Genomic DNA, 9,280 nt, shown 5'->3' with positions numbered 1-9,280 from the left:
GTCTGCTTTGCCTTTAGTGCTGCAATTTACCACATAAACATACCAGACTCTCTCTCTCACACACACGTCAGGTTTGCTATCCTCGTGGGCACATCCCATTGACATAATGCTGTCCCCAGCCCCTAACCCCAACCATCAACAATGAATGCTTTTTTTTTTTTATTGGCCTGTCCTGTTTGGTTCTTTTGCATCAGAATTATTGTCTAAAGGCAAAGAAAGATGCCCAACAGATTTACTTTACCAAATGGACCATCCCAGCTTTGCCATATTGGTCCATTTGATTGACCTTTGTTTTTATTGTTTATTTTATTTTATTTTCACTTGCTACACACGGGACAGACGTGATTGGGGGAAAGAAAAAGAGCGGGGAAGAGGAACGGTGATAAAGGGCACAAAACAAAAACCAACAACACAAACAGACAAAAAATACATCTATCAATCACCTGGATCACCTGTTGAGAAAGAAAAAAGAGAAAACAAGCAGAAAAAGAGAGCAATAGAATAAACAACAACATCACGATGATCTATGGGAATATAACAGTAAATACTAAATATTAAACATTATTGTGCAGCACGTAATATCGACAGCGCACAGTGTGCTTTGAGGTAGGAGCCAAAAAGGGTGTCGTTTGTGTGTGTGAGCACCCGTGTGTATACCTGTGAGCATGGACGCGCTTGTATTTAAAAGGTTCCTTCATGTAATGATCTGCTAGAGGGTGTGGGGGAAGCAGAAGCCAGAGGGGGTTGCAGTGCCCGTGAGCTCTGCCGACATCCAGCTGTGCCAGATTGAACCAAGCCCCCCAGGCCCAGAGGCCGAGGGCACCCACCCCCGAAGAGGCTCGACCGAGCCACAAGTGCCAGGTCCTGACAAGCAGCCACCAGCAGTGAGCTGGTGCATACCTGAGCACCCAGCCCCGGACACCAAGAACCACCAACGCACCGATGTCTGAGGGCGTCTGCCACTGGCAGGGGAAGTGGTGGTGGGAGATAGGCCTCCATACCTTGGAAGGCCTGAGATGTCCCCAGAGAGGTGGCGTCTGATACCCAACCTGACATATAGACACAGACATACAGGCACACACAGATACAAACATCCATTCCCACCCTCATGCAAATACTCAGCACTCACCTAACGTGGACACAGCTGTATCTTGTGATTATTTGCTCCTGCTCGGTGGAGAGGAGTGTGTTTGGTCACTAATCTCTTTTCGACGTACTTTTCAGTTTATTGACCAACGTTTGGGTTTTGGTTTTGTTTCTTTAAATGGTGATAGCAGCTTGTCCGTCTCTTTTAGTTGAGTTGTTAGTAGAAACTGTAATAAAACTCTTTAATTTAACCATTTTGCCTCTGTCTCCTTTTTCAGACCTGGACCCTTTCAGGGGAAAGTAACAGATACGACTGCTTCCATTTATTAGACACACATGTGTGACAGAAAACTTTCTCTCTCATTATTATTTTTGACTGTGGATTGTGAAACCAATTTAGACTATTCACACAGACTGGAATCAGAGGTAATCAAATACTATAAGGATAAATAAATAATATAGAAATATCTTATTCGAATGATAACTTTCGTATATATGAGAGAAAATGAGAAAGACAGCGACTGCTAGGTGAGCTCCATTAATGTTTCTGTAACTCATACACCCTGTATATACTGTGCTTATGTTGTTGTACTTCCTTCTATATTGTTGTCTGTACTTTTGTACCTTTGTGGTCTTGCTACCCAATTTCGCTGTGTAAGCAACTGCATACTGATAATAAAAGTTCTAAGTTAATTCATATCAGCAGAGAGAGAGAGAGCAGCACACTGCTATAAATTGATTAAAATATCTCTGCTTTCAAGGAGAAAATTAAACAGACGCAGATTTCAGCTCTGACTCCTTCTGCTTTTTCAACTTCCAACAGAAAATGTCATTTGCTGCATTTAAGCGACTTCATCCTCACTATAACCCCTGACTCACACACTGTGCCACCATAAAGAATACATGCATACTGTAAAAAAAACCCTAGAGCAACACATTCATTAATTAGAGGTGACCTAGTTCTTATCAATTTTCATTACACTTGAGATTTTTCCTTTTTTTTTTATTCCTGCTAATGGTTCTGATACTAATATCTCAAAAACGACAAGAGTTTTGTAGCTTCAGTATGACCAAAACTCCAGACTCACAGCAGTATAACATAAAAACTGTGTGAAGATACAGCCTGATTTAGTATTGTTCATTACTCTGTTACATTTATGTCATTTCAGATTTTCAGATAAAAAGAAAAGAGTGAGGAAGAGACAGAGGAGGTGAAATTAAATGTAGGGACATAAATAGGACCAGAAAGACTGAAGTAAAATGAATGGCTGCTTGTGCCATGAGCCAGCTTTTAATTGCTTTAAAATCTAAATTGTGACCTTGATTTAAAGCTAGCAACAGTGCACCAACCAAACCCAACCAAACCTTGTTTCCGAAGCAAAGGTTTTGTGAAGTTACGCGATGGTATGTTTAGATAGTATGTGGAGGTGAGTCGCATAGCACTGCTGCTTTATGTGACTGGAAGGTATGAAAACGACGCCATTCTTCGCTGGCGGAGTGAGACCTCTTCACTGACTCCTCTTCTATGACGCCGTAGCAGCCGAGCCTCTGCCGGTTCGCTCCCCTCGCTGTGCATAGCTGGCTGCGTGCTGCAAATCGCCTTCATCGGGAGACAAAGCGAGGCAGAGGTAACACAGGAGCGAAGCTACACCTGTCTGTGGATTTAAAGAGCGACGAAGAGGATTTGAAATTGTCAGTGCTGCGACAGGGATCCGCTCCACACCGCTGGTCAGATAAGAGGTAACCAGATCCGGCGAAGCCGTCTTATTACGCACCCTAAACAGATCAAAGGGCTATCATTTTACGCACAGGGGATATGGCACGTGACGTTAAATAAAACAAGAATGCTGACCTAATTGTTATCGACATGCATTATGGCGGTCAGAATAAACAGAATTTGTCTGGGATTTGGGGGGTTGTAGATCTCCCATGTTTCTGTGCTGACGACTGTTCATTGAAATCATGCAATCTCACATTAACTGATTTAGTGCGGGTTTCATATTTGCCTGCATTTTTAAATTGAATAGTATATGGATTTTGGGATGTGTGCCGTCTCCTAGACTATAATTAGCATTTATATTATTGCTATATGTGTGCATAAGTGTTTGAAAGCAATGCAGTTTGTTGGCTCAAGTCGATGTGGTGTGGCTTTCTATGTAGCTTAGTGTCTCGGTGCAGTCTCTCTGGATGACATTTCTCCCACTCTCTCTTTCCCCCACTCTTTCTCCCACATACATACAGACATACTTTCCTTCTGCCTTGTCTGCCCCCTTTGTTCAGTACAATGAGCTATGCTGATATTTTAGGTCTTTCAGGTACATTTTTACAGGGCAAATCCCACACTCTGCTACCATTCTCCCTGTCTTGGCTTGCATTTATGCTTCTATTTGTGGAGACACACATGGCTGGTGTGCTTCTGAAGTCTGTAGAAGAGTCTCAACAGATGTTGCAGGTGAGGCTGTGAAATGCACGTCCAGCAGCTAACACAGACAGATGCCATCGCCACCCGTGATGTTTAAACCTCTTTCCTGCATATTTACACTGCCCTCTTTTTTATTGACTCCATATTATTTGAAAAGCAGGTGTAGCAGCCAAGCGTCTGTGCGCTCAGTGTAGGTAACTTGATGGAGTTACCCCGCTCTTCATGCTCAACACTAATGTTATGGGTGTATAGCTGTGTGTGACATATGGAACACACATGCCTCACCTTGTAACAGACCCATATTTATAATATTGAAAGTTATTCATGTCTTTCTTTATTGTATTACATAATTCAGAAACAGTCCGAGTTTCTATCTCAGGCTTAGTCCAGTTCCAGTGGCACATCGATCCAGTTCATCTTATAGATTGGCAGCATAATCCAAGAAAGATGTTAAGATATTCTCAGTTATTTTGTCCCACTTATGCAGAAAATGAATCACTTCTGTACATATTTTTTTAAAATTCCCTCTGTGACAAATATATGAACATTTATGTATGCATTTGTATTTGGCCTAATCATTTGCCTCTTACTTTTTTGACCTAACAGAATTTTCTACAGATTAGAGGCAGATCCATATATTTGCCCAACAGTAACACAGTGCAGGATTTCTGTAGTTTTGTGTTCCACTCCCCAATTGGTCATGATTTGTTTAGCTGCACTATGTGCATGGCTGTGTGAATGATGTCCAGCAAACCATGGGGGGAAACAGTCTCTGTAAAACCCGGTGTTGTTAGGAGAGACAGCATTTAGCCTACTTTGGATGGTACAGCCCTCAGTACTAGAAATCCGGCTGAATATATTAAGCCCCCAAAAATGTGACCATCCTATTTTGGACCCAGGCTGGTTTGATTTTGGTAAATTTATTCACAGCATTCTTCCTCTAACCTGATTTCCTGGTTAATGTGTGATGTCACACTGCATCATCATCTTCATCATCATCATCATCATCATCATGTGACTGGAAAGGACCAAAAAGCTGGCCTGAATCAGCTTTCTATCTGCACTAGTGTGGATTTCACCATTGTTTTCTTCCTGTCACGTGTCTATCATGTAGCTTTTTCTTTTACTGATTTTATTGACAGCTCTCTGTCCAGGTGAGATGTAAAAACAGTCTAGAAAAGCTCTTCAAACTTGATCATCAGTGGAGATCTGATTTAATTGATTGATTATTCCATATGACTGGTTTATATTCCTGTACTATTACAAAAATGCTCCATTGTTCTTTTTCTTCTTTTATCTGGAAATGTTCAGTCTCATCCTGGTCCAGATTACAACTTCCACAAGTTCAGTTCAGGCAAATGGAACAGAACGCAACAAGTAACCTCGCGGACGAAGATAATAATGACCAACATGTTTCATTGCAAGCAGTGAACATATATAGGAAGGCAGCAATCCCAGTATTGCCTTATATAAAACTGTAAATGAGATTTCCTCCGACTGGCCAGAGCAGGCCATCCTACCTGAGAGTATAACTCACAGTGGTGAGTGTGAAATTTTGAAAGTGATGAACCTCAGAGAAGCACGATATGCAATCAACCGTTCGAAGACATTGAGCAGAAGCATTCATATATGGAATATCTCCATAATCCAACCCTCCATACAGGATGGCAAGATCATTTAGCTTTATACTGCCACTCTACTACACAATTTAACAATGTGCTCCAGCTTCTTCTTATTTTTCGAGCTAAGAGACCCAAACCAGCAGATTAAAGAAAAAGTTAAGACAGACTCAATAAAACAAGAACAAACCATTTTCATAAAATGTTATTCACATTAAAATCACTTAGTTTCTGATACAAATACATACGCTGGTGAGTCTTTGCACATATGGTGTCTGTATTCAATTTAAATTTCAACTTTTCATCAGCAGTGGTGCCCAGATATTTGTATTTCTCTACCACCTCAATTTCTTGACCATGAATACAAACGGGGCAGGGATGAAAATCAGTGTTTATGAAAATCAACAACCATTCCCTTTGTTTTAAACACTTTAATGTCAAGAAAGGACTGTCCACACCATGCTACAACTGGGCCACGGTCGTGGTCTGCATCATGGAGCAGAGAGACGAAACAAGTCCCAGTCGGTACAAGGAGAAACAGTTTGGATAGACTCCACTGACCACACTGGAGCCAATATTCGACAGTAGGAAAGGAAATTGTCAGAAATGCTTACCATAGGAGTTTAAATCCATTTCAAAGGAGTGAGAGGATAACTCGTTTAGTCAGGGTGACTGTTTTGTTAGGGCTGCAGCTACCGATTATTTTAGTAATTGAGCAATCTATTTCATCAGATAAGAAATACTTTGGTCTTAGTAATGAGCATAAATATTCAAAAGAAAAAAAACACGCATCTTTCAGAATGAGCTGCTCATTGGTTTCCATTTTAAAAATGGGAATGATTTAAAGTTTAACTGAGGGCATCTCTCCAAAAAAAAACCCCTGACTAGATCCTTTGATTGTGCGTACGTCCCATGTTGATTTTTTTTTAAAGAAAGTATTTTCTTAAATGCAAAAATATGCAAATAATCTTAAGTACAGACAAAGTCTAATAAGAAAGTTCTATATGCAATCTAAACCAAGGGATAATGTACCTTTACTCTTGTCTTCTTGAAAGGCTTTCTGAGGTTAATAGGAGGCAGGTTTTTGTGCTGCTGAAAACAGACTTTATGTTCTGTTTTCTTAAAGTCTGTTATGAAGAGATTGGATTTAAGACAGGCTCCCCAGATTCAAGATGCTGCGGTGGTGAAGATGAAGATGCTTCACCCAACTGACTTAGAAGATGAATGCAGTTCTAAGTCAGTTGGGTGAAGCCTGTTTCACGAATGACAGAAACACACAGAGATCAGCTTGAGACAAATTTCTAGTATCCTTGAGGCAGCTGTTGATGTTATTTGGTGTTATATAAATAAAAATTTAAAGCAAGCAAAATAGAAGCTCAAAGAAGGCAGAAGATGACTCGACTAGATTAGAAGAAAACTAGAAGAACCCCAACTTTCTTTGGTGACGAAGCTCTGTTGAGCTGAATTTTCCTTTGTTCTATTTATTATTATTTATTATATTTAATTACATGTGTGATTACTTTTAATAACTAGAAAGGGAAGTGAAAGGGTAAACTTTAACCCAAACCAAGTATTTTGGATTTAAACACCATTCCTACAAGACTGCTCAAAGAAGTCCTTCCATTAATTAATGTTTCAGTCTTAAATATATGCAACCTGTCTTTAATAATATCCCATGTACCACAGGCCTGAAAGGTGGGAGGAATTAAAACACTTTTACTTAAAACGCCTCTACTAATTGAAAAGCTGTTGGTTCAATCCCTGGCTGCTCCTGTCTGCATACCAAAGTAATTTTGGATAAGATGCTGCACCCTGAGTTGATTACATCACAGCGTGAATGTTAGAGAAAAAGCACTTAGACCTTAAAAAGGGTCTTGTATGAATGGCTATGTGGGTGGATGAAGGAGACATGTTATATAAAGCATAGAAATTAGAATAGAAAAGCACTATAAATAAACTGGTGGCTTCTTAACACACTCAAGCTAATATGGAGCTCTGTCCTTAGGACAGTTCTATTTACACTTGACATGTTTCCTTATACATTATACATATTGTTAGAAACCATAGCATACATTTGCATTAGTATGCAGGTAATACCCGACATGACACACACAGCTGGATGACCTCCAGTCACCTCCAGCCCTAACCCTAACCTCCTGATTCAGATAAAACTGCGGTTATTGCACTCATAAATACTCTGGATGGGATTACCTCTCCTCCAGTAACACTGTGGGGAATCCTGGAGTCATTCTTGGATATGTCCTTCAGTGTGCGTAATAAACAAATTATTATTCAGAACTGCTGTTATCAGGTTGTTGTAAGTTTGTTGAAAAGTAGTCAGTTGACCCAGAATGTTCCAACGAGAATACTGATGGGGATTTAAAAAGCTAGCATTAAATTAGGAGGGATAAGAAAACAGAATTCACTTGACTGCAAGCTGTAATTTATTGTAATAGTGATGGTAAATTTGATTCTTTTTACTGAATCGAGTGTTAATAAGTCACTCACCAAAGTGAATTGTTTTTTTTGAGTCATTTGAGTCACTGAGTCAGTCGACCAGAGAGTGCAAAAAATGTACATTTTCACTCAAACTTAATTTGTTTCTCTTTTCATGTAAATCCTACTGCTAAGATGAGTGATTGAAAAAGAAAACAACTATTTTATAGAGCAAAAAGAGCAAAAAAAAAATTTATAAAGGGAACATTTATATTATTTATTTTTATTTAATTTTATTAGTATTTTCCTCAAATGTGTTAAATATATATTTTCTCATCTAAATGTCCACTGAGCTGTGAGCCAGGGGGCGGTAATGCGCCTTAACATTGGTTGTCAACCAAGAAGAAGAAGCTGTGAGCCAGGAGGGAGGGGGTGAGTAACTTAAATGTGGTGTTAGCATGTTAGCAGAGCGATGCTACTGTGAACTGAGGAGCTGTTGTCTTGATGTGAGCTTCTACTCAGGGTTTTTTCTTCCATTTCAGAGCAGAAATGTTTTTGTTAAGAAACTGTCTGTTGTTTTTTCCCTCACAATTTTAATTATAAGCTAGATATATTTCTACTAATGAAATGAGTTTGCTAACAGCAACAGGGATGAGTCAGTGAGTCAGTTGGGCTTGTGAATCATGATTCACGAGTCAGTAAAGTGATTCGTTCATGATTCGCGCATCACTATACTGTAATATAATGGTGAGATTTTACACACTGTACCTTTTAAGTCATCCAGCAGACTGTTCAAATTACAAGGGGAAATTCCATTAATAAAATTATTTTTTTTCTATGTATTGCACGTGTGTAAAGTTGCAAAGTGAATGGACTGCTTAATCTTCAGTAGATTTTATTTATTTATTTATTTTTCACATTGGGTTCTTTAATTTTTCATTTCATTATCCACAGTTCCTGTTTAATGATGGAGGGCAGGTATTTTCATAGTGACAGCAGGTACCTGATTAAGAACATATTCCTATTAAGTTTAGCATAACTTAGCGGTTTACTTTTATCAATAACTAAAATAAACTTGTGACTCTGTGGGAGCCTGCACGATACACTACTTTTATCCAAATCAGTCATTTCTGTGTACTGTGTCCACTATTTGGTATTTACATCGTTTACTTTTGAATTTCACATCGACAGCGGCTTGTATCTGTTTCTTGCATGCCTTCGTAACCTGTGTGTTTATGCCTCAAGTGGTTTTGTTGGTTTCCACCTTTAGCGTGGACTCATTTGGGCTTGTCTTGCTGTTATATGCACTAAGGAATATTCATAGTGTTGCTATATCGCTGATATATTGGCCAGAGGGGCCGATGGCGCGATATGGCAGCCTTGCTTCTGTCAGTCTGCCCCAAGGCAGCTGTGGCTGTAGCTGCCTCCACCAGTGTGTGAATGTGAGAGTGAATGAATAGTGGAATTGTAAAGCGCTTTGGGTGACTTGAAAAGCGCTATATAAATCCAATCTATTATTATTATTATTATTATTATTATTATTATTATATAATTTTTGATTACGTGGTGTCCAGTGTTGGGTAAGTTACTTTAAATTAGTAACTTAGTTACATTACTAGTTACTTCTATCAAAAGTAACTCCATTACTTCAAGTTACTCGTTACTTTCAGAGTAACTAGTTACAAGGGAATATGTCTGTGAAGGTTCTAGGGAAAGT

The 9,280-nt window shown here is 39.3% G+C and overlaps 1 protein-coding gene across 4 annotated transcripts in view; it reads left to right on the top strand.

Annotated features, from left to right (window-relative positions):
- The first annotated feature begins 2,593 nt into the window (after window positions 1–2,593).
- The window catches only part of LOC147331871 (junction plakoglobin a-like), a 118,024-nt gene continuing 111,337 nt past the window's right edge, over window positions 2,594–9,280 (top strand). For 3 of the 4 annotated variants that reach the window (XM_086288171.1, XM_086288170.1, XM_086288172.1), the window contains exon 1: window positions 2,594–2,826. The gene's annotated coding sequence lies outside the window, so the exon portion shown is untranslated. The remainder of the gene's footprint in view (window positions 2,827–9,280) is intronic. The other variant, XM_086288169.1, reaches the window with a different exon arrangement.

Source organism: Aulonocara sp. 'chitande type north' Nkhata Bay, linkage group LG4 (genome assembly GCF_057382095.1).
Source record: "Aulonocara sp. 'chitande type north' Nkhata Bay isolate Kocher_YH1m ecotype deep benthic linkage group LG4, A_spYH_male_GT1.1, whole genome shotgun sequence".
Classification (NCBI taxonomy): domain Eukaryota; kingdom Metazoa; phylum Chordata; class Actinopteri; order Cichliformes; family Cichlidae; genus Aulonocara; species Aulonocara sp. 'chitande type north' Nkhata Bay.
Note: the sequence above shows the minus strand (reverse complement) of the source record. Positions and strands in the feature narration are given on the sequence as shown.